At 43.6% G+C, this 26,319-nt stretch overlaps 1 long non-coding RNA gene across 1 annotated transcript; it reads right to left on the bottom strand.

Annotated features, from left to right (window-relative positions):
- Positions 1-430: 430 nt before the first annotated feature.
- Positions 431-12,920, bottom strand: LOC124554194. Its single transcript, XR_006968284.1, has 3 exons — positions 12,848-12,920; positions 601-703; positions 431-478 (listed from the first exon to the last, which is right to left on the bottom strand). It is a non-coding gene; the product is annotated as an uncharacterized LOC124554194 (long non-coding RNA).
- Positions 12,921-26,319: the final 13,399 nt, after the last annotated feature.

Below are 26,319 nucleotides of genomic sequence, written 5' to 3'. Positions count from 1 at the left end.
ATAAATTTATGGAAGGCGGTGTACAATGTACTACTGTAATCCTGGAAGACATGTCAAATACCTGTATATCACGACTACTTATGTGAAATAGATTCTGTTTAGCTTCGTCTATTCATGTGTTATATTGATCTAGACGGGACCACTAAACCATTATGAAAATAATTTAGAAAAAGGCCATGATTACCACTCTCAAGGTCTACCAACACGTATGTAACACATATGTAAACTGTATTCCAACTCATACCGACTATAAAAACAAAAGTAATAATATAGAAACTCAGTGAAGTTAGAGATTTTATGCATAATAATCAAATGACCCAAATCAGTTATTAAATCATCAAATACGCCTACCAATGAGATAAGTTTGCACTGAATGAATTTCTTGAACCATGAAAAGTTTCTGGAAGTAATGGAAAATTATGACACTTACTCATATTGTCAGTTCCAAAGTGGTAGACTGTGAGTTCGGGATCTAATCCTGAAAAACAAATATATAAAATACTTAATGAAAATATTGAATATGTTTTTCATTACCTACTAAAACTGGTTATTCATTATCATATACAGACTTACGTCAATTTATACAAGTAAAATATTTACCTGTACTGGGATGAGAGTCGCTATAGTCGGCAGCTGTGAGAACTGCGACAAACATGCAGATGAACCAACTAACGCTTCTGCAGAACATGATGTAAGGACAATGCTGTCAGGCAAAATAAACAACTGCTGGAGAATCTGTGAATTTATGAGTAAATATATCTCCACAATTCATTTACTTTCAACAAACTGGATAGAAAATGTAAATCAATATAATAACCTAATTTGGACTACGATGGTTAATGCGGAAACCACACTAGGAGGTTCGAGAAATCGTTAAGCTAACTATCCAAGAGTACTCTGTCAAAATTTCAAAGCGAAATTCGCATTCGTACAGAAGGAAATTCTTCCCATATAAGATTTATCAGAGCATGAATTACTGGAGAAATGTGTAGGTGGCCCCACACAAAATGCTAAAAAACTTTTAATTCCACTATTTGGTGATTAGCTCCCAAACACTTGCACTCCGGACTAAAAGTGGTTGATTTGGCGTCTTATTTAGCAGCTGGCTTATTCAATGAAGGAAATTCATCCCTTCTGATGGCCATGAACGAGGCAGGAATTTTAGGAGACACGTAAAGCTTCAGTTTTGCCGAACAAATGGATAACCAGCGCGTATGCTGGCAGAATCGACGTAGCTCATTGAAACGAAGGAAGGTCGGATAGCTCGGAAAGCACTGCTGCAAGCGCAAAACGAAGCCTCTGAGAAAGAAGAATGATTGCTATATGGCTCTGGAATCGCAGATCAATTGGTAAGCATTTTACATTATTGTTGACTTCCTTGAATTTCCAGTTTCCAAGAATTGATTTCTCAAACGCGTTCATCTCCAAATGACTATTTTGACATTTGCGTCCAATCTAACTCAAAAAGTATTGAATCGATCATTATTAAATGTGATAATATGATTGTGTGTAAAATTACTAATTATATGAACAAACTTATGAGGAGATGTCACGATTGCACGGGTATTTTTCTTCGCCTAAATGGAGAAAAAAACGTGAAAATCGCAGTAAATTGTTCCAACGCCTGCACAGTTTTTAATTTTCAATATTTTCACCTGCATTGAGGCTCATATTCTTAGAAAATAAGTTAGTAATGTAAAATCAAATCCTTTCTGATTTCAGATGAAAATCGGAATGGCTACACTGCACGTAATTGGAGAACTATACTCACAATCTTCAGCGGATACCACAGAGCAACTCTGTTATTTTTGGCTGAATTTAATCAAAAAATTCACAAAAACTCACGGACTTTGAACATCGTCTGGCGATTAGACGTCACTTTTATAATACATCTGTATGCGAGATTTCCACACTCCTACACATCCCTAGGTCCACTATTTGACATGTAATGGTGAGATGGAAACGTGAAGCACCAAATACAGCACAAAAGTGTACAGGCCGACCTCGTCTGTTGACTGACAGAGACTGACGACAGTTGGAGAAGGTCGTAATGTGTAACAAGCAGACATCTATCCAGACGAACACACAGGAATTCCGAACTGCATCAGGATCCACTGTAACTACTATGACAGTTAGGCGGGAGGTGAGAAAACTTGGATTTCACAGTCGAGCGGCTGCTCGTAAGCCACACATCTCGCAGGTAAATGCCAAACAAAGCCGCGCTTGCTGTAAGGAGCGTAAACATTGGACGACTGAACAGTGGAAAAACGTTGCGTGGAGTGACGAATCACGGTACACAATGTGGCCAGCCGGTGGCAGGTGTGGTTATCGAGAATGTCCAGTGATCGTCATCTGCCAGCGTGTGTACTGCAAACAGTAAAATTCGGAGGCGGTGGTGTTATTGTGTGGTCGTGTTTTTCATGGAGGGAGATTGCACCCCTTGTTTTTTGCGTGGCACTGTCACAGCACAGGCCTATATTGATATTTTAAGCATCTCATTGCTTCTCACTGTTGTAGAGCAATTCGGGGATGGCTATTGCTTCTTTTAAAACGATCGAGCACCTGTTCATAATGCAGAGTCTAAGGCGTCAGTAGAAGACAATAACATCCCTGTAACGGACTGTACTGCACAGAGTCCTGATGTGAGTCCTATGAAACACCTTTGGGATGCTTTGGAACACCGACATCATGCCAGGTATCACCGAAAAACATCGATATCTCTCTTCAGTGCAGCACTCCATGAAGAATGTGCTGCCATTCCCCAGGAAGCCTTCCACCACCTGATTGAACTATGCCTGCGAGTATGGAAGCTGTCATCAAGGCAAAGGGTGAGCCAACACCATATTATATTCCAGCATTAGTGGTGGAGAGGCCACGAACTTGTAAGTTATTTTCAGCCAGGTGCCTGAATACTTTTTATCGCATTGTGTATTTTCAAGGTCAAAATCTTACATGAGTAATCTCGCATATATTAAGAGAAAATCAGGCACTCCCTCATACATTACTCACTCACTGTCTTTATGTACAACAAAGCATTTACACATCATTACACAGAATGTTACCAGTTTCCTGTATAGTGGTAAAGTCAAAACCAGTTCACAACAATTGTACAAATCGCACCAGTTGTGGAAGTGCACTGTGTCAAGAATGCGAGAGAAGAGCACTGGCAGGGAAACCAACCTTCTGGTACATTTTGAAAATTACGGAGTACACGAGGTCTTGTCCAGGCTGGACTTGAGGGTCGTTCATCAGTCTGTTAGTGAAGTACTGGTGCAGGAAAGAGAGAAGAAGGTAGCGCGCGTTCAGAGAAAGCTTGTTTCTGGTACCAGAGAGCAGAGAAGGGAAAAGTCGGCAAAGTGCGGTCAGCTACGACAGAAGGCTGCAAATACAGGAGCGTCTGCTCTGCATGGCGACTGCGTCACAAGAGGGCGACACTTCAGTGTCCTCTGCTCCACAGGACGCGCCCAGTGGCAACATGTGACCCCTTTCTCAAACTTCCCAAATGGCTGTGGGGTACATTCAGCAGAGGAATGAAATCGAACCCTGTCAACGGATTTATCTAGATAGAGTCCCATATGCTATGCAGGGTTCTACCTCTACATCTACATCTACGTGATTACTCAGCTACTCACAATAAAGTGCCTGGCAGAGGGTTCAGTGAATCACCTTCAAGATGTCTCTCTACCGTTCCACTCTCGAATGGTGCGCAGGAAAAACCAGTACTTAAATTTTTCTATGTGAGCCCTAATTTCTCATGTTTTATAGTGATGATCATTTCTCCCTATGTAGGTAGGTGCCAACAGAATGTTTTCGTAATCGCAGGAAAAAAACTCATGATTGAAATTTCATAAGAAGATCCCAATGCGACGAAAAACACTTTTGTTTTAATTATTCCCACTCCAATTCACATATCATTTCTGTGGCACTATCTCCCCTATTTCGCGATAATATAAAACGAGCAGCCCTTGTTTGAACTTATCAGGTGTCATCTGTCAGTACCACCTGATGGGGATCCCACACCGCGCAGCAATACTCCAGAATAGGGCGGACAAGCGTGGTGTAAGCAGTCTCTTCAGAAGACCTGTTGTGCCTTCTAAGTGTTCTGCCAACGAATCGCAGACTATGGTTTGCTCTACCCACAACCTTATCTATGTTCTCGTTCCAATTTAGGTTATTTGTAACTGTAATCCCTAAGTATTTACTTGAATTTGCAGCCTTCAGATTTGTGTGAGTCATCGCGTAATCGAAATTTAGCGGATTTCTTTTAGTACTAATGAGAATAACTTCACAGTTTTTTTTATTCAGTGTCGATTCCCATTTTCAACGCCACACAGATATCTTATCTAAATCATTTTACAATTCGGTTTGGTCATCTGATGACATTACTAGACGATAAATGACAGCATCATCTGCAAAGATCCTAAGACGGCTACTCAGTTTTTTTCCTATGTCGTTAATATAGATCAGGAACATTAGAGAGCCTATAAAACTTCCTTGTTGGACGCCGGATATTACCTCTGTTAGTCGATGTCTTTCCGTCTGTTACTACGAACTGTGACCCTTCTGACAGGAAATCACGAATCCAGTTGCACAACTCAGGCGATATTCCATAGGCACGCAGTTTGGTTGGAAGAAGCTTGTGAGGAACGGTGTCGAAAGCCTTCTGGATATCTCAAAAAAGGAATCCCCTGTCGATAGCACTTATTACTTCGTGAGTAAAAAGAGTTAGTTGTGTTTTAAAATAATGATATTTTCTGAGTCCATGCTGATTATGTGTCAATAAATCGTTTTCATCTCGGTGCTTCATAATGTTCGGATGTACCGATTGGTCACATAGGCGCTGCAAAAACTGATGCTAGTTTCCAGGACAGCAGCTTGGCTGCAGATATGTGTGTAAAAGAAAATTTAAAGTATACATACAGGGCGACTAACATAAAATTAAAACCGAAAATATTGCGGAGATGGGAAGTGCTGTTGATGTGCAGTTATCACAGAACGTGCAGATAGTCATGGGCTGTTTATTGTTGGCCAATAAACAGTCTGTAATAATATTTATAAAGTGTATTTTTTGTGCAAAAGTACACTTTTTGAATGGAACAATTCTTATTGACATTAAGAAACTAAAAATAGCGTAAATTATGTTAGTTGATTTGTTGCAGGATTCTAGTGCAAGCTGCTTACAATATAAATACTTTGGAAAGTTGCCACACTGTCACTTGTACAATACCTGTAGTAGTACACACCAAAGGACAACACAAATGCATGCACTAGGTATGTGGATTCTGGGCCGTAACGAGGTAACTGTCCATCACAGGTTGTGTTCAAAACGGCCACCAGCAGTGGCAGAACACGTTCCCTATCTGGTATGGAGCGACTGCTGCACACATGCTAGCGTTTCGTCGAACATCTCCGAGCAGGCTGCAGTTATGCGTCGTTATGTATCATTGGGTGTAGTTGGTATGTCCTTGCAGACAGCGTCTTTCAGCTTTCCCCACAGAAAAAGTCAACAGGCATCAAATCTGGAAAATGGGGCACCTAACGTACTGGTCCTCTGCATCCAATCTAACGTTATGGAAACAATTTGTGAAGACATGCTGTAATACTCCACGCACTATGTACTGGACAGCGGTCATATTGGTAACACAGGTTCCTCTCTGTGTGCAGAGGAAAGCCTTCTAGTATCTGTGGGAGATGGTTTGTTAGGAGGCTGTGATAGTTGTGCGCATTCAGTGTTCTATCTATGAAACTCGTGCCTATGATCTGACGGTTTACTATCCCACGGCAATGTTTACACTCCATGGGCGCTGATGTTCCACCTGAGGAAGCCAATGGGGATTGTCAACACACCAATAGCGCACGTTTTGGTGGTTTACCTGGCTTCACCACTAAACAAGGCACGTGATACATATGGAGTACTAGTCCCAATTCCCATGTACAGAAGTTAACACGATTCTTATAATTGTTTCCATGGAGCTCTTCATTGAGGTAGATGTAATGGGAATGGAATTTAAGCTGATGGGGAATGTGTAGGACACTTGCCTGACCCATGTCACTTACACATGCGATTGCAGAGGAGGTAAAGTGTTGATCAACTGCAACAACCGCAAGAACGTTAATTTCCCGCTCTTCTGTTATCACTTGCTTCATTCTGTTACGTTCCCTAGTTCTTACACTATCACTTTCACACAACTGATTAAGAAGATGGTCGAGATTGGGATCCTGCCGCAAGCACTGTAGAAGAACAAACTGCATTCTTCCTACACTCTCCATGCACCATGAGCGTGTCAGCTTTTTCTGCACTGAAATATCCCGTTGTACACACATGAGCTACTGCTTAGACTGTCACATAGAAAACTGATAGCAGGAGCACACAAGCACACTGTAAACGAACATAACAACTTCGATCTAACAACTACGCAGGTTGAATGGCTCAAAGAAGTGTCAGTGTGGAAACTTCTCACAATGTGGTATCCCATAACTGGCTTGCACTAGCCTTCTGCAGCAAACAGCACTGAAATTCTAGTTTACCCTATTTTTAGTTTGTTACTGGCAATAAGATTTGTTTCATTAGGAAAATCGCAGGTACAGAGAATACAATTTCTAAGTATTATTAAATCTGTTTATTGGCTAACAGTACGAGACCCTGGCTTCGAATTCATTCTGTGAAAACTGCACGTCAATAGCACTTTCCATTTCCATAATATTTGCAGTCCAAGCTTTAGATGGTTCACCCTGCAGACGCCATACAGAGCACAACCACATACAAGTCAAGAGAATTAATTGGTTTCAAACCACCCATTATTATAGGTGTGTTGTGGGAGTATTATTGGCTTGTTTTGTCGTCACGTTTAATAGGGGCTACATGTCTGGGTGAGCATGGCTGGAAGGAGGTTGAAATACATAGAGAAGGGGATGCTAGAGAGAAGGGCAGATGGTGATGGATTGGGATAAAGAGGGATGGAAAGAGAGATGGAGCACCAAGAGATGAATAATGAGAGCCTTATAGCGTGAAATCACGAATTCAGTCGCAGATGATACTCCATAGGATTGTAATTTTATTAGAAGCTGGTTGTAAGCAACGGTTTCAATAGCTGTCGGTAGGCCTAGAATTATGGAATCAACTGCAGGTCCTCTGCCGATAGCAGTAATTACTTTGTGTGAACAAAAATCCACTAGCGTTCCATAAAAAAGATATTTTCTGAGTCAGTGCTGTCCATGTGCCAATAATTCAAGGTACTTTATAAAGTTGGAACAGCCCGTATGCTCCTAAATCGTACTGACTATAATGTCTGTGATATATGTGTACAGTTTAGATGACCAGTTGTATGTCACTGTCCCCACAGTTTCACTTGCGAACCTGTATGGCACATATATTGTATACATCTCTGCCTACTCACAGTCTTCACCCATCTCCTCTTCACCCCTCTGTCTGTCCATCTCATCCTATGCTCTCATCATTTTCCATCTTACCACTACTCATCTACACTATCCATTTGGCTCCTGCATCCCCCCATCTCATTCTCCCTCTATCTCTGATTATCTCCTCCATTTTCTCTCTATACATCTCCCCCTCCCCTCTCTCACTCTGTCCATCTTCTCCACCCCTTCTCTCCATTTTCTCCTTCCCCTTTTCTCACTGTCCATATCCTCCACCCCGCTTTGTCCATAGCCTCTCCTCACTCTCCCCTCCATCTCTTCCTGCCCCCAATCTGTTATTCCATCTAAATCTGCCCCCACTCTATATCCATTTCCTCTTGTACCCTCTCCCTTCGCATCTTCCATCCTTCCCTGTCCATATCCTCCTGGCCTCTTTCTCTTATCCATCTCCTCCTGCCACCATTTCTCCTTCCATTATCACCTACACCTCTCTACCTTTCTGTCCTCATCTCCCTCTTATCCAAACCCATCTCTTCTTCGCTGACCATTGTGGCCGAGCAGTTCTAGGCACTTCATTCTGGAACTACAGGGCTGCTACGGTCGCAGGTTCGTATCCGGCCTTGGGCATGGATGTGTATGATGTCCTTAGGTTAGTTTGGTTTAAGTAGTTCTATGTCTATGGGACTGATGACCTTAGATGTTAAGTCCCATACTGCTTAGAGCCATTTTTAACCATCTCTTCTTCCCCATCTTTGTTCCTCTCCTCCTGCCCACCTCTCCCACCTATCTCGTCCTATCTACTGTAGTCCCCTCTCCTCATTCATCTTCTACTCCCAGCCAATCAGTGTTCATTTCCTCCCACTCCCATCCCCCTTTATGTTTTCTCCTGCCCCTCCTCCCTCAGTCCATCACCTCATATCATCTCCCCCTGCCTCCACTTACCCTGTCCATCATTTCCTGGTCCCTACCTCAGTCTATCACCTCCTTTATCTATTTCAACATTCCTCAGCCATGCCCACCCACAAATGTAGCCCCCCACTAAACATGTCGATAAAGCAGGCTGATAATATTCCCACCACATACGTAATGTGAAGTGCAGCTTACACATCAGGGACTAGAAACCAATCACTGCTCCTGTCAAATAAGTTGTCATGCAAAGAAGATCGATAAAGCAGGTCGGTTCTACTTGAACCCAACACACTGTCGTTCAGTACAGCCTACCCACTGTCAAACCATTTCGTACTCTCGGTTAGTAGGCTTCACAGTAAAGCAGGTTCCTAAGGCCAGCCACTACTACTTAAACACAACTTGCCTATTATACGGCTCAGCCAATATGGCATGGGCTGACAAAATACGATATTGTCCCTATTCCCACTCCTGTCGAGCTGGAAGGCTACAAGACAAGCAGTGATGATGCTCGTACAGTCATGTAGTTTGTTTGTTTGCCATGTTTCATTGAAATGGGTCCAGTGATTTAATGGGAGATCATAGACATACACTACGTGAACAAAGGTATCAGGACACCCCCATAAACATTTGTTTTTCATATTATGTAAATTGTTCTGCTACCGACTGCCAGGAACTCCATATGACCGACCTCTGTAGTCATTAGTCACCGTGAGATAGCAGAATGGGCGTTCTGCGAAACTCATAGACTTCGAATGTGGCCAGGTCATTAGGTGTCACATGTGTCATATGTCTGCACGCAAGATGTCCACAATCCTAAATATCACTAGGTCCACTATTTCCAATGTGATACAGCACAAAAACGTACAGGCCGATTTCTTCTGTTGACCGACAGAGAGCGCGTAGAGTTGAAGAGGGTCGTAATGCATAATAAACAGAAATCTTCCCAGATCTTCATACAGGAATTTCAAACTGCAGTACGATCCACGGCAAGTACTATGACTTAGGTGGGCGGCGAGAAAACTTGGGTTTCGTGGTCGAGCGGCTGCTCATAACCCACACATCACACCGGTAAATGCCTAACGACGCCTCGCTTGGTGTAAGGAGTGTAAACGTTGGAAGACTGAACAGTGGAAAAACGTTGTCTGGAGTGACGACTCAAAGTAGATAATGTGGAGATCAGATGTCAGGGTCTGGGTGTGGCAAATTCCTAATGAACGTCATCTGCCGGCGTGTGTAGTGCCGACAGTAAAATTCTGAGGCGGTGGTGTAACGGTGTGGTCTTGTTTATCATAGAGGGGGCTGCACCCCTTGTTGTTTTGCGTGGCACTACCACAGCACAGGCCTATATTTATATTTTAAGCATCTCATTGCTTCTCGCTGTTGAAGACCAATTCGGTAATGGCGACTGCATCTTTCAGCAAGATCGAGCCCCTGTTCATTATGCACTGCCAGTGGCGGAGAGATTAAACGACAATAACATCCCTGTAACGAACTGGCCTACACAGATCCCTGACCTGAATCCTATAGAACACCTTAGCTATGTTTTGGAACGCCATGCCAGGCCTCACCTACCGACATCGATACCTCTCCTCAGTGCATCACTCCATGAAGAATTGGCTGCCATTCCCAAGAAACCTTCCAGCACCTGATTCAACGTATGTCTGCGAGAGGGTTAGCTGTCATCAAGGCTAAGGGTGGGCCAGCACCATATTGAATTCCAGCATTACAGATGGAGAGGCCACGAACTTGTATGTTATTTTCAGCCAGGTGTCCAGACACTTTTAATCACATTTTACGTTTTGTACAGCAGAATGTCTTCAATATTGCGAGTGTCACATTCACAGCAGTGCATAACATATTTGCAGAGAAGTCTGGTGCGCTCTCCCGTGTCCATTAGGCATCTACGGGGGGCAAAACCTTCGTCAGATGCAGCAGATATCCTGGCGAGAAGAGGTCCAACGTCAGAAACTGGTGGCACTTACCCGGGGCCTTTGATGTGAAGCCTCCTCCCGCACCGTTGTCAAGCTTTAATGACGTCCGACGTTCGAAAACAAAACTCAAGAAGTTGCATGTTGGGTCAGTTATCAATACTGAGTGTCTCAAGCTGGGCCACATCGCAAATACATCTGCCATACAGGGTGATTCACGAAGATATGTAAATATTTTAATATGTCGTTCTACATGTAACAATATAGAAAAAAAGGTCATATAAACATAGGTCCGCAATTGTTCAGTTACGGAGTTACGGGTAATAAAAGGTTTTACCAGAAATTTAGCAACTTAGATATTATGAAGATATCGCATAACTTTAAGAGGTTAAAGTAAAACACGATTTCCACTTATTTTGTTATTACTGGTGTGCTGAATATAATAAAACATGTCCCAGACGTGTATCTGCAGTGTATCGTCCAGAGAAGGAAAGGTTGTAATACAAGTAAATTTGTTTATTTTTCATTAAGTATGTAGAAACGTGTGTGTCATTGTTGGCTACCTTTAGTGAGTTGTTGCAGACGTTCCCTAACCTTACAACGAGTTAGTTTTCTGTACTGTTCAGTGAAAGAACACAATAAGAACAGTGTATTTAAGTAAAACCACATAGTAACTGTTGTAGTTTGTAGATTATTTATGAAATAGGAATGCCTTTCAAATTTACGACGTAGGAATACGCCACTATGGTGTTTATTTATAGAAAATGTTATGGCAATGATACGGCTGAAATTAACGAATATGGCGTACGTTATTCAACTCGATGGATTCCAAATGGACGAATCATTAGTGGAGCATTTCGAATGTTACAGGAGACAAGTTCTCTACCTAGCTCTCATAATCAGTACGAGCGCTCAATACGTGAAGACGATTATGAGGATATTATGGATGCTGTTCAACTTAGCCTGTGTACAGTACACGGCGTATCTCTCAACTATTAGACATTTAACAATGTAAGATATGGTGTACAATGAAGTAAAATAATGTGTGTCTCTGCCATAAACAAAAAGTGCATCAGTTATCCGGGAGATCCAGCCCTCTGCTTGGAGTTGTGCAACTGGTTAAAAACTAATTGACAGTTACACAAATACGTTTTATTTTCTGATGAGGCACAGTTTACTCGAGATGGTATAAACACTTTATTGGACCATTCATTTTCCCAGGACGTCTAACTGGCGGGTCGTACTTACAATTCCCTCAAGAAGAAATGCCCCACTTGCCCGAAGATACTCTACTTGCTACGCAAATTCAAATGTATTTTCAACATGACGGCATGCCTCCACATTTCGCCAACAGAGTTACTGCACAATTAAATGAACATTTTTCCCAGAGATGGATTGGTGGTGGTGCTACACGTCTGTGGCCACCCAGATTTCCCGATATAACACCAACGGATTTTGTGTACGGGGATGGGTGAAAGATAATGATTATAATGACAAAATCAATACACGTGAGGCAGGACTCGGTCGCATTATGAGTGCAATAGAAGAAATTAAGAACAATCCTGTGAAACTGAAACGAGCAACAAAATCTGTACACGTGCAGCTAAATGCACTGAACTCGGTGGAGACGTTTTTGAACATTTACTGTGATTGTGATTGTATTGCGAAATTGTATGTACTTTGTACAAGTTTCTTAACAGTGAGCTTTGTTTTTTTTTTCGGTTTAACACGAATTCACGTGTGCTGTGGTATACATAAAACCAGATTATGTGACACATTCATACGGTTTCAGATAACGCTTTTACCATAAATTTTCCAAAATTAAATTCTCTACAACTTCCGTTAAAAACTATGTGCAGTTGTCTGGAATTTAAAGAACAAATTAGACCAGGTAGTTAATAAATTCAAATTTTACGAAATTATGCCTTTGCTTCTCTGGATGTTCTGGAAAACAACTGTAGATACGCATATGGGACATGTTTTGCTAGATTCGCCAGAGCAGTAATAACAAAATAAATTTAAATCATGCTTTACTTTAACCATCTATAGATTTGCGATGGCTTCATATTAGTGAAGTTGCTAAATTTCAGGCAAAACCTTTTAATACCCGTAACTCCGTAACTAAACGTTTGCGGACCTATGAACTTTTTTCTTTAGTTTTAAACGTAGCGTAACATATTAAAGTATTTTCATATCCTCGTGAATCACCCTGTAAATTAGGCCTGTACAGCCGTATTCCAGCAGATCTCTACTACTTCTATTGTCAGATCTGACAAGTTTGTATCGAAAGTACAATGCTTTCGTGAATCTGTTTCGACGGCATACAACATATACCAATAATTAGTGCGGCTAGTGACGCCATTACGTAGACTACGCCGTAAGAATCAGTAGCTGCTGAAATGCGTAGATGACGTGAACCGATGACGGAATGCGTATCAAGAGCTATTGCGCTAGAGGTCATAGAAACAGTTGAGAAAGTCGTATTAAAGTTCGGTACAAACTCTAGCTACTCTCGAATTCACAGGTACTGATTTTGAGGGGGGTGACCATTGAGAGCAGGAGACCATCAAGTTGAGGAAATTGATACGCTGAGCACTCCGCCACAGTGCTGGAAGAAACACGTAGAGACTTACCAGATGTGTGAGTTTTGCTCTGTGCCACTGCAGCCAGTGTATCTTGGCCACTGCTGCACTGGGCTGACACCTCCCACCTACTGTGTCCGCAGTCTGCCCTCTGCTCCAGAACCCCTCCCCCTCTCAGCCCCCCCTCCCCCTCAAGCGTCGTCGAACTTTCCTGACGTCCGACATTGGAAGCGTTGTTGCGCAACGCCTCGCAGCACTGACCTCAAGGGCACGTGATAACTATGGCAACCGCTCTGCTGCTCATTCTGACCTCGCGGCATCTTCCTAAACGACTCAGTGTTAGCCAGGTACCTGCTCACCGCAGCGTGCTCACATCGGAGCCCGTTCCTGCCCATTCCCTGAGAGGCACGCCCTGAGGATGCAAATACCGTCAACATTGCGTGTGCACTTGACAGTGGCCTCCATTCGGCGACTAATGAAGTTCACGGATTTCGTATGATCTGCACCAAATGATGACTACATCTCTAGAGCTAGTTGTCGGTGGTGAGCTGCGATCACACGCTGTCCCAGGAACTCACAGACTCGCCTTTCTATGGGACTAAGATCCATTTATTTAGTGGGGATATTAAGAAGTGATCGGGTTCCTGAGCGATTGTCAAGAGGTGGACGTGTCCATTCAGTCCAGTGAATGTGGCTGTTGGCATCTATCCAAACGGGAGTGTCTACAGCATGCTCAGCAGGAAGTGCAGAAGTAAGTGGTAAGGTGGTACAACACTACGCAGGGCACATGGGCTTCTGCAGTGGAATGCTGATCTCATTTGTGGACACAAGAATTTATTTTCAAAACGATAATTAAAACAGAGCACTGTTAACAACACAGTGCTTAATTAGGATTTGCAAATTGGGATGATTTACAGCGTTTATTCAATTGTATAAAACAATGAGATTAATTCAAAACATAATTTTAAAGAGAAACAGCCTCATGGCCATAACTTTAAATTCATAAAAAATTACTTTACACAAATATAACCGTATCATAACTAGAGATCTGAGTTCACTAGTGACCTGTGAATATGAAAAATTACAATTTGTAAAAGGTATTTGGTCTCAAGAAAAATACTCAAACAGCAAGGTCTCATAAATACGTGATTTAACTATTATGGAAAACGTTCTGGAATATGATGTTATGATAGCCTGAAAGATTTACACATCAATCAGCACATTCTCGATGGCCGCGCGTGTGAATTCCGTGCTCGAGAGCTGAAGTGAGAACGACACGCAGGAGGACCTGCGCACGTCAATAACGGCTTCTAGATCACACAGTCCCAGTATTAATACACATTTCACCAAAATACTAAAACCAACAGCTGAGCCGTGGATAGCGCCAAATGCAGGGGGCCATGTTAAATGTTATGGTGTGACACCCGCAGTTACTGCTACAGCAATAGTTCATTACACGTCTCCAATGACGTCAAATTTCACTTCATAAATTTATAAACCACAACTAGTTGAAGGTGATAATGATCAGACAATCCGCACACATCGTTAAAAAGCAAAGCACCGTTTGAAGATGCAAAGTTGTTACTATTACAGTTGCCAACGACAATGAAGTTGGCGATTCCAATTTAAATTGGCGGCTCAAGTTTTATACATAGAATAAGCTTTGACTCATAAAATTGACGACCTAACGTATTAACAATAACAGTAATAAAAGGAATCGCCGAATATCGGCCACACTTGTAAAGCAACAGAACCAGTGCACAGTGCAGTTGGATGGACTTGCAGTACCAAGTATCGCGGACCCACATCCAAGTGGTTTAAGGAACGACTAGCGGAAATCAAAGAGGCTACATGGAGCAATGACATCCAAAAACTCTACAACAAATGGCTCACCATTTACAGTCAGTCCAGGAGCTCGCCGTTAACTTGCACGCCAGGGTAAATTTCCGCGCTCTCCTCAGGATTCCAGACAGACCCGGCTCTCAAACAGAGCCCATCTTGGCCGGAGACTCATTCCGCCAGGCCCAGGCGCCGGAGTGTCAGCACGGTGCGTCCCCGCAGTACACGGAGCGCCGACCGGCTGCTCGCGCTGCCTCCTTCCCCCTGTCGCTGCCGCCACTCCTCCAGAGCCGCGGCCGTCCTAATTAGAGGGCGCTAGCCAACCCGGACGCCGCAAAGAGCGTAGCTTCGACAGAGAAACTATCTTCCCAAGAGCATCGCAGGAAATCACGGCTCAGTAACGGCAACACCGGGACACCGAGAATGTACGAAAGCACACACGGTGGTCCACGTTCACGGTAACCTGAATGAACGGGCCTGAGTGACGGTACACGAAACACCGCGAAAGCTGACTGAGCCGCTTCCAGCGTGAACTGCAGCCTCCACACGTACCGGGCAGAACGCCTTGTTGCTTCTCCGGTGCACTCAGGGTCTCGTGTCACTTGACGAGAGAGTAGACCTGTGATACGTCGGGCCAAACAGCACACCTCCAGCCGGCTGCCGCCCAGTTCCTGTGCTGTCTGGCACAGCTGAAGACCAGCAGTCTCGTGTGCTGCTGGCTACCAACGCTAAATGGCCAGTGTATACGGTTCTCTCAGCAAAGTTCACTCGCAAACTTGTCGAAATGGCCAGACACACAGTGACAGCAGCAATTAATAGGAGGTTTGATGCCTGCTGTTGTTAACGAGGTGTGACACTCGTCTTGCTTGTTACGATCACTGTTCCCACGTCGCATTACATGGAGTGAGCGTTAAGACACGTTGGGCAGTCCGCTTTGGTATACATTCAAATCAGCCACCTTTATTCAAGTTTTAGTCCTACCTTACAATCATTATACAACTTCCGTTGATTGTTTCCGATGAGGTCATCGGTCTTTTAATTCCTGTATACCTACAGAAATCTATATTCATTTCAACGTATCTACTCTACTCAAGCCTCGGTCTCCTTCCACAACTCTTACCCCCACTGCCCACGTATCTTTACACAATGAAATTGACAATTCATTATTGCATCAAGACGTCTCCCATGAACTAGTTTCTTCCTTTAGTCAAGTTGCGTCATAAATTTGCTTTTCCCCAATTCATTTAAGTACTTCCTCACTTAATCAAATTAAAGTATATGGTTCCAGAGATCTCTTCAAGTCTGAAACATCAGATATATGTAGACTGGAGAGATGAATGAAAATTAATACCAAGGCCAGGATCTGAACCTGTCTGGCCTGCACACTAGGCAGATGTGCTGGTTACTACGCCACCCTGCTACAGTGGGTTTGCAGAAGTGTGCACTACCCTTGCATGCCTCAATGTTCAATTAAAATTCTCATTCCTACCAAACGGCCTCAGGTGTGAATATGGATTTGGTTTGGGGAGGGAGGTGCTCTAGGATAGTCTGTGGAGTTGTGCAAAGCCATTGTGCCAGCGTGGCGTAGTGGTTACTGCTTCTCCGTAGTGCGCAGGATCCTCATTTCAAATCCCTGCCTTGGTACAAATTTTTGTCTGTCTCTTCTATCTTCTTCATTTGTTATTCAGTCCATCATACCTTCAACATTTTTTTAAATAGAACCATGCTGTAAAAGCTTATATTAACTTCTTGTCTGATCTGCCAATCATCCACGATTTACTGCCAAACGAATACCTACATGTCATACTCCCTAACACTTAAACTGATATTACACCTTAACAAACACTTCTTCAGTATAGCTTTCCTTGCTATTGTCACTCTACACTCTACACTCTACACTTTATATCCTCTGCACTACAGTCTTCATCAATTATTTTGCTATCCAAACAGTAAAAGTCATCTACTACTTTTAGTGTCTCATTTCCTAATCGAATTACCATGGCACTGCCTCATGTAATTCTGTCACACTTAATTGTCGTTGATTACTAATCTCGAGGTTCATCTTGTAATATATCTAGTCGCTATCCACTTATTCCAAGTGCTCTTCCAAGTCCTTCGCAAGCCTTATAACATTAGGATGTCGTAACCATACTTAAATGTTTTTATTTTTTTACCCTGAACTTTAATTATCTTCCAAAATATCTCCAGATTTTACTTCAAAGCTTGCTCCACGTACAGACTCAATAGAAGCGGCGATTCTTTACAATCCTGTCTCCCTCCATTCTCGACACTTATAACCACCTTCTTGTTTCTGTACTTAATGTGAATAACCTTTCACTACGTACAGTATCTGATCAAAACTATCCAGACACCCGGTTCATAATGACTTACAAGTTCGCGGCGCCCTCCATCGGTAATGCTGGAATTCCTTTTGGTGTTGGCCCCCCCCTAGCCTTGATGACAGCTTACACTTTCGCGGGCATACCTTCAGTTAGGTGCTAGAAGGTTTCTTGGGGAACAGCAGTTCATCCTTCACAGAGTGCTGCACCGAGGAGAGGGGTCGATGTCGATCGCTGAGGCCTCGTGCGAAGTCAGCGTTCCAAAACATCTCGACGGTGTTCTATAGGATTCAGGACAGGGCTATGTGCAAGCCAGTTCATCCCGGTTCTTGTCGTGTAACCAATCCGCCACAGGCCGTTAATTATGAACGGCTACTCGATCTTGTTCAAGGATGCAATCAACATCCCGAATTGGTCTTCAACAGTGAGAAGCAAGACGGTGCTTAAGACATCACTTTAGTCCTGTGCTGTGATAGTGCCACGCAAAACAACAAGGAGTGCACGCCCCCTCCAAGAAAAACACCACCACACCGTAACACCACCGCACTACACATGCTGGCAGATGTCGTTCACTGGGCATTCGCCATTCCCACACCCTGCCATCGGATCTTCACATTGTGTACGCTGATTCGTCACTCCACACAGCGTTTTCCCACTATTCAATGTTTACGCTCCTTAAACCAAGCGAGGCGTCGTTAGTCATTCACCGGCGTGATGTGTGTCTTATGTGCAGCCACTCGACCCTGAAATCCAAGTTTTCTCACCTCCCGGCTAACTGTCATAGTACTTTAAGTGGATCCTGATGCAGTTTGGAATCCCTGTGTGATGGTTAGTATAGATGTCTGCCTATTACACATTACGACCCTCTTAAACTGTCGTCAGTCTTTGTAACTCAACAGACGAGATCGGCCTGTACGCTTTTGTGCTCTACGAGTCCCTTCACGTTTCCACTTCAGTATCACATGGGAAACAGTGGATCTAGCGATGTTTATTTGTGTGGAAATCTCGAGTACAGACGTGTGACACAAGTGACACGCTATCATCTGACCACATGCGAAGTTCGTAAGTTCCGCGGAGTTCCCCAGTCGGCTCTCTCACGAAGTCTAATGACTATTGAGGTCGAAGGTATGGAGTACCTGGCAGTAGGTGACAGCACAATGCACCTAATATGAAAAACGCACGTTTTTGGGGACGTCCGGATATGTTGGATCACAGAGTGCATATTTCATCCCAGTGTCTTTGAGAACTTGAAGAGGTATTTCAATCAACATAGTCAAAAAATTTCCCTGAATCTACAAACGCTATAACAAAATGTTTGCCTTTCTGTTCTAGAGGAAGTTTCAGGGTAAGTGCAGCCTAGTATATGCCTGTATTTCCTTGGAGCATATGCTTATCTCTCCTGACATGGGTTTCTTGTCACTTTTTCCATTCTTCCATAAATAATTCGTCTGAACAAATGGCGACTGCACCTCACTAAATTTGTGGGTCTTTACAATTTTCAGTTGTGAGCACCTGCATTATGTGAAATAGGAACTCTCACATTCTTCCAGAGGTCTGAGGATATTTCGCCTGGGTCTGTCAACACTGATATTGACTGTTGATGACTGGAAACTTGTTGACTGGTCGGACGAGTCACGTTTGTAATTGTATCTAGCGTATAGACGCCGCCCCATGAATCCATGGGCCCTACATGTCAGCAGAGGTATGTTCACTGTTCTATAATGGTGTGGGGCGTGTGCTGGTGGAGTGATATGGGACTCCTGATACGTATAGATACGACTCTGACAGGTGACACGTATGTAAGCATCTTGTATGATCACCTGCATTCATTTCTGTCCATTGTGCATTCCGACGCACTTGGGAATTTCTATCAGGACAATGCGACACCACCAAACGTCCAGAATTGCTACAGAGTGGCTGCAGGAACACTCTTCTGAGTTTAAACACTTCCGCTGGCCACAAAACTCCCCAGACATGAACATTACTGAGCATATGTGAGATGCCTTGCAGTGTGCTGTTCAGAAAAACTTTCCACTCATTCGTACCCTTACAGATTTATGGACAGCTCTGCAGGATTCATGGGGTCAGTTCCCTCTAGCTCTACTTCAGACAATAGTGGAGTCCATGACATGTCGAGTCCATGACACGAGACACGTCGTGTTGTGGGGCCCTCTATGAAAATAGGCAGGAGTACCAGTATCTTCAGCTCCTTCAGTATATATGATGCAATTAAGACTTTTCGTAATTTTGCAATAAATGCTTTACATATGGTAATGTTAAAAGCTGATCTTCCCAAAACCCATATATATTTGCAATTAATATGAGAGAAATAAATATAATATATCATATTTGAGTAAAGTAAATTATCTGAAATGAATGGACTTAATAGAATGAGAGGGATGAAATGTAACAACGTGAAATCATACCAGTGCAATGAACACATCATCAGACATTAAGATACAATTATTTTTGAAGGTTTTGTGGAACTGCTTTCGTCGTGGAATGACAGTCGAAATATTTAGTTGTGGTTTCGCAGCTTGCTTGAAACCACTGGCCAGCTGCACTGATGAGTGACTGTCCACCAGGAAAACACTCAGGCGCTCCCTGGACTCGTCGCGGGTCAACAGCGTAGGGGTCGCCAGCGATAGCGCGGGTCTCGCCTTCACCAGAGCGTGCCGTTTTGCGACGAGATAACACGAACTAAAGGAGAGTTCATTTCTTGTTGCCGTTCTAATGAAAATTCGAATGGCAAAAACTAGAAGAACAGCCTTAAAACAAGAACAAGTGGAGCAACGAAGTAAATGAAAAAAAGCACAAGTCATGACATTTTCCAAGAAGGAAATTAGAAGCAATCATTGCTTACGAAAGCAGCTGTTGAGTTATGGAACAAGTTTTATGCTCACGTATCACGTACTCTCCTTGAGTGCCACAGCGCTGTAGACATCGGCGGCCAGCTTGATTCCTCCTAGTTTACTGACTTCAGGAAGTCACTTGGGACAGTGCCGGCTCTCCGTTTGCTGAGGAAACAAGACGTCGCCGGTCAGGGGACCAGGCTGAAGCCTTCCCTGCGACCAGAATTCAGCATGCTGCTCTTAAAGGAACTACATCGTCAGGTGGAAAGGTGTTTTCATTCGCATCAGAAGGACGTGTCAAAGGACCGATACTGTTAACATTACATACCGGGTGTTTCCGTAAGGCCGAACAAAAATTCAACAGGACATAGAGATTGCTCCACTGAGCAATTTGAGGTATGGAACCTGGGGTCTTAGAAACCAGCTTAACAAGATATGAGAGTATACTCGTCCACCGCTCTGTCTAGTGTTACTGTTTTCCAGCTTATTTACAACTAACATGTGTAGAAGTTTACTGTTGGCCCTCTGAATTTTACTGTTGGCACGACACACGCTGACAAAAGACGTTCACTTCGCATTCGACATACCACATCCTGCCATCGGATTGCCAAAGTGTGTACTGTGATTCGACACTCCACACAGCGTTTTTCCATTGTTCAATCGTCGAGTGTTTACGCTCCTTACAGGAAACGAGGCGTCGTTTGGTATTTACCGGCGTGATGTGTGGCTTATGAGCAGCCGCTCGACCACGAAATCCAAGTTGCACTCACCTCTCACATACCTGTCGTAGTACATTCAGTCGATCTTGATGCAGTTAGGAATTCCTGTATGATGGTCTGGATAAATGTCTGCCTATTACACATTACGACGCTCTTCAACTGTTGGCGCTCTCTGTCAGTCAACACACGAGGTCGGTCTGTACGCTCATGTGCTGTACGTCTCCCTCCTCGTTTCCAATTCACTATCAAATCTGTAACAGTGGACCTAGGGACGTTTAGGCATGGGAAAATCTAGCGTACAGACGTATGACACAAGTGACACCCCAATCACCTGACCACATTCGTAGTCTCTGAGTTCTGCACAGCGCCCCATTCTGCTCTCTCACGATGGTTGATGACTACTGTGGTCGCTGGTATGGAGGACCTGGTAGTACGTAGCAGCGCAATGCACCTAACACCAAAAACGTATCTCTTTGCTGGTGTCCGGGTACTTTTGATCACATTGTGAATTTTTTTTCTCTTCCTTTTCCTACACTCGAATACCAGTCCTCTACCAAAATTAAACTTTGCTCTCCGTAAACTTATGAATAATTTCTTTTATTTCATATTAAATTGTTTCATTTTATGTATCATTTGCGAAGTTGGTTGACGTATAAAACTGGTACTGCTTTGGTTGGTTTTAGCTTCCTGTTTATCTTCGCAATGATAATGCGTTCTCTGCGCTGTTTACAGTGCGTTAGCCACGTTTCTGTTTTCTTCTTCATTGTTAGACCTGCATCTACATTACCCCATTTGACTTTGTATTGGTAAACCTATATTCACTTCACCAGAAGTCTTGTCCTTCATCCTATCACACTTCACTACTCCCACTGCATCTAAATTGAACCTGTTCATTTTCTTTTTAAATTCTCTAACCAACTTAAACGGCTAATGTATTCCCCTCTGTGACCTCTAGAACGCCAGTTTCGTTTTTTTCTGTTGATGACATCCTCCCGAGTTTCCCCCGCCCAGAGATCCTCATGGAGGACTACCACACCTCCATAACATTTTACCCGACAGTGTGCCCTCATTATTTAACTATACAGCAAAGCTGCAGGCGCCGCGCGGGATTAGCCGAGCGGTCTTAGGCGCTGCAGTCATGGACTGTGCGGCTGGTCCCGGTTGAGGTTCGAGTCCTCCCTCGGGCATGGGTGTGTGTGTGTGTGTGTCTGTGTGTGTCTTTGTCCTTACGATAATTTAGGTTACACAGTGTGTAAGCTTAGGGACTGGTGACTTTAGCAGTTAAGTCCCATAAGATTTCACACACATTTCAACAAAGCTGCAGGCGCTCAGAAAAGTGAAGACAACTGGTCAAATTTTGTTAATAGCTTTTCTTCCTGATCCTGCAGCGTCAAAAGACAGCAGAATATTTAATGAAGTATGTATGTATTCTCCACACATCTATGTTCCCTCGACACACAATAGGAATTGTTATGAACTAAAACTGTGCTCCGTCCGAACAGGCCATGAAGGTCCAACTGTAACGACCGGCCGCCGTGTCACCGTAAGCCTACATGCGTCACTGAATACGGATATGGAGGGGCATGTGGTCAGCACACAGCTCTCCCGACCGTATGTAAGTTTACGAGACCGGAGCCGCTACTTTTCAATCAAGTAGCTCCTCAGTTTGCCTCACAAGGGCTAAGTGCACCCCTCTTGCCAACAGCGCTATTCAGACTGAATGGTCACCTATCCAAGTGCTAGCCCAGCCCGACAGTGCTCAACTTCAGTGATCTGACGGGAACCGGTGTTACCACTGTGGCGAGGTCGTTGGCACTAGGGTTATTGCAGGTCGTTGTTAAGTTCAGCTCTACAGCCTGCCCACTGAATTAGATAGGGCCCTCTCTCCCTGAAGCAAGAGACATTAAACCCCAGTTTTGGCAATGCTTATTATGGCTAACTTGTTTTAGGTGAAGAGTATACTCGATGCACAGTAGCCATGTTCTCGCTTGCCCAGATGGCAAGGCAACTTCTGCTTCGGTATATTGACTGCCGTCCTCTAAAATCGCTACACCAGGAAGAACAGCAATTAACAAAATATTTGTTGACGGTATGCAATATGACAAGGAACACACATGATTAACTGTGTAAGTGACATAAGTTATGGACCTTGGAGAGGCTGCTACACCGCGCGGTCTCAGGGGTCTAGTGACGGTCTGCGCGGCTCCCCCCGTCGGAGGTTCGAGTCCTCCCTCGGACATGGGTGTGTGTGCTGTTCATAGCGTAAGTTAGTTTAAGTTAGGTTAAGTAGTGTGTAAAATTAGGGACCGATGACATAAGCAGTTTGATCCCAAAGGAACTTACCACCACCCCATCACCTTAAAACTCTGAACAAAGGTGAAGCCAAAACGAAAATTAGAATTTAATATCACTCCTTAGATAGTTTAACAAATTGGGTATTGTTGTTATTGTTGTGATCTTCAGTCCAGTGACTGGGTTGATGTGGCTCTCCGTGCTACTCTGTCCTGTACAAGCTTCTTCATCTCCCAGTACCTACTGCAACCCGCATCCTTCTGAATCAGCTTAGTGTATTTATCTCATGGTCTCCGTCTACGATTTTTACCCTCCACGCTGCCCTCAGATACTAAATTCATGATCCCTTAATGGCTCAGAACATGGCCTACCAACCGATCTCTTCTGCTAGTCAACTTATGGAACAATACTCTTCTCCCCAATTCTATTCAGTATCTCCTCATTAGTTATGTGATCTATCCATCTAATATTCAGCATTCTTCCGTAGCACCATATTTTGAAAGCTTCTATTCTCTGCTTGTCCGAACTATTTTTCGTCCATGTTTCACTTCCATACATAGCTACACTCCATACAACTACTTTCAGAAAAGACTTCACGACACTTAATTCTATACTCGATGTTAACAAATTTATCTTCTTCAGAAACGCTTTCCTTGCTATTGAAAGTCTAGATTTTATATCCTCTTTGCTTGGACCATCATCAGTTATTTTGCCTCCATAATAGAAAAACTCATGGACTACTTTAAATGGTTCAAATGGCTCTGAGCACAATAGGACTTATCTTCTGAGGTCGTCAGTCCCCTAGAACGCAGAACTACTTAAACCAAACTAACATAAGGATATCACACACATCCATGCCCGAGGGAGGATTCGAACCTGCGACAGTAGCGGTCATTCCAGACTGAAGCGCCTAGAACCGCACGGCCACACCGGTCGGCGGACTACTTTAAGTGTCTCATTTCCTCATCTAATTCCCTCAACATCACCTGATTTAATTCGACTACATTCCATTAACTTCGTTATGCTTTTGTTGATGCTCATCTTATATCCTCCTTTCAAGACACTATTCATTCCATTCAGCTGCTCTTCCTGTTACTATGCTGTCTCTGACAGAACTACAATGTCATCGGCGAACCTCAATGTCTTATTTCTTTTCCATGGATTTTAATTCCTACTCCGAATTTTTCTTTCGTTTGCTTTACTGCTTGCTCGCTATACATACTGAATAATATAATATTCCATGTAAATGTGTTGTGGCTAGGGCCTCCCGTCGGGTACACCGTTCGCCGGATGCTGGTCTTTCGAGCTGACGCCACTTCGGCGACCTGCGAGTCGATGGGGATGAAATAGGGATGATTAGGACAACACAAAACCCCGTCCCCGAGCGGAGAAAAATCTCCGACTCCACCGGGAATCGAACCCGGGCCCTTCGTATTGCCCTTTTTCCGCGCTGATCACTGAGCTACAGGGGGCAGGCATAATATTCGGTAAAATCACATTCGATGTTACACAATAGATTTCGATAAATGCTGTTTTCTTTATGATTCTTAGAAAAAATAGTAACTAAGCACCGATTCACAGGAGGACAGGCAAGCGGTGGTGGTGGTAGGTTCCTATGGGACCAAACTGCTGTGGTCAATGGTCCCTAGACTTACGTACTACTTAATCTAACTTAAAGTAAGTTACGCTAAGAAAAACACACCCACGCCCATGAGAGGGCTCGTACCTCCGATGGGGGTAACCGCGTGAACCGTAGAAACGCGCCCTAGACCACGCGGCTACCCCGCGCAGCCACAACTAGGCGGTGAGACCTTGGAACCTCAAGCAGGGCTGCACTAGTGTGTGCGCGGGACTCTGCGGCACAGTTTTTGTGCCCGCAGTTCGCAACAGGAGAAGAACATAACACTGAGTAACCTACACCTGAATCATACATCGCAAGAGGCTTTCAAGATGTTCTACTACAAAGAAGCTGGTTTAACGCTGGACTGCTGAATTTCTTTTCTGTGAATACAGCAAATAAATAGCTTAAGCAAAATTTGGAAGCTTTTTGGTGTGCTTGCAGGAGTGTAAAATCTAACACAGAATGAACTGAATACTTCTGTTTCAGAGACGCTCACGCATAAAATACAGAAAGGGATATGTGAATCGAATTTTGCCTCAGTTTTTCTTGTATGTCTTCCCAATACTTCGCTAGGTCAGAGCTGTTGCTGAAGTCGAACAAAGATTTTTTTTAAAGGTAATGAACGTTCTCAGAGCTACGACGGAGCTGCAGTTATTGTCGGTCATTTGTGTGGACATGTTTTCCAATGCAATGTTGGGTCACCGTTTCGCTCATCATCTGAATACAGTGCTGTTGCTAGTCTTGTCAGAGGTAAATGCAGTAATATTTTCCTCACCTTAAATGGTCTCGTTCCTTCCATTCCACTTGAACCTAATTCACTTGAGCTCTACAGGAGAAATTAAACAAACGAATGCCTTGAGCATGAGCCCTGTGGTGCAGTACAGCATATCGTTTGGTGAAATCCTCATATTGCAGACAGTTAGCTTCACTTTTCAACGACAATATAGCTCTAGATAAGTAGAACGATGAAGCCTGTAATTCTGCTCATGGATTTGAAATCACGATTCAATATATTAGTTTCCCTCATTCGACATATTTTCGCAGATATTATCCCTCTCGCTAAAACCGTACCTGATATATTGTAAGGCCGAGTTTATCACACTGGCAAAAGCGTAACACCAATTTGTGCGTTCCAAGCTGAGTTGAAAGCCAAATGTTGGAGAGTGCATTTCACGGTCAATGTACGGACGAAACAGCAACTATACATCCTAGGCCTGATGCTGCCGTAAATCTAGAAGCAAACATAATTTTGATCAATGTAAACAGTAATAACTGAAGCTTGTACAAAATCGCTTTAAGATTTATTTGGACGATTTTACTGCACTTGATTTTATTTTTCCTTCTTTTCGTTCGCTGCTGTTTAGGATCACAACGGTGGTTCCGCATATTTCCGGAGATATGCTGGTTATGTGTTGGATTTCATTGTCAAATGGACTCCAGGCAACTTTGCTGTGCTGTGCAGTGTCTTTGGTCGCGCCTCGTCGCACTTCCCAGCTCTGAGCACAAAATGAGCAGCTACTGGTGGCGTAAGCAATAGAGACATGCTCCAGATGAGAAGTGTGTGCTGCAGTTCGATTTCTTTATGCTGAGGGATTCCGCCTGATTTCATGTGGCCCATGAACACAACCCTCACGTGTGATAGCAAGGAGTGGCAGTCACGCAAGATCTTTGAGGCAGGATGTCCATGATTCAGGCTGTCAGGGAAGGAAGCGAATGACAGCCGATTTCCTTGTTCACTGGTTGTATAAGGCGATTCGAGAAAATCGACCTTAAGGGGCAGTCCAGAACAAGCGAAGAGGAACCCAGCCATTGGGCAGTGACCCTCTTCATGACAATGCTCAGCGGCTCACTTCAGATGCTA

This window comes from Schistocerca americana, chromosome 11 (assembly GCF_021461395.2).
Source record: "Schistocerca americana isolate TAMUIC-IGC-003095 chromosome 11, iqSchAmer2.1, whole genome shotgun sequence".
Classification (NCBI taxonomy): domain Eukaryota; kingdom Metazoa; phylum Arthropoda; class Insecta; order Orthoptera; family Acrididae; genus Schistocerca; species Schistocerca americana.
Note: the sequence above shows the minus strand (reverse complement) of the source record. Positions and strands in the feature narration are given on the sequence as shown.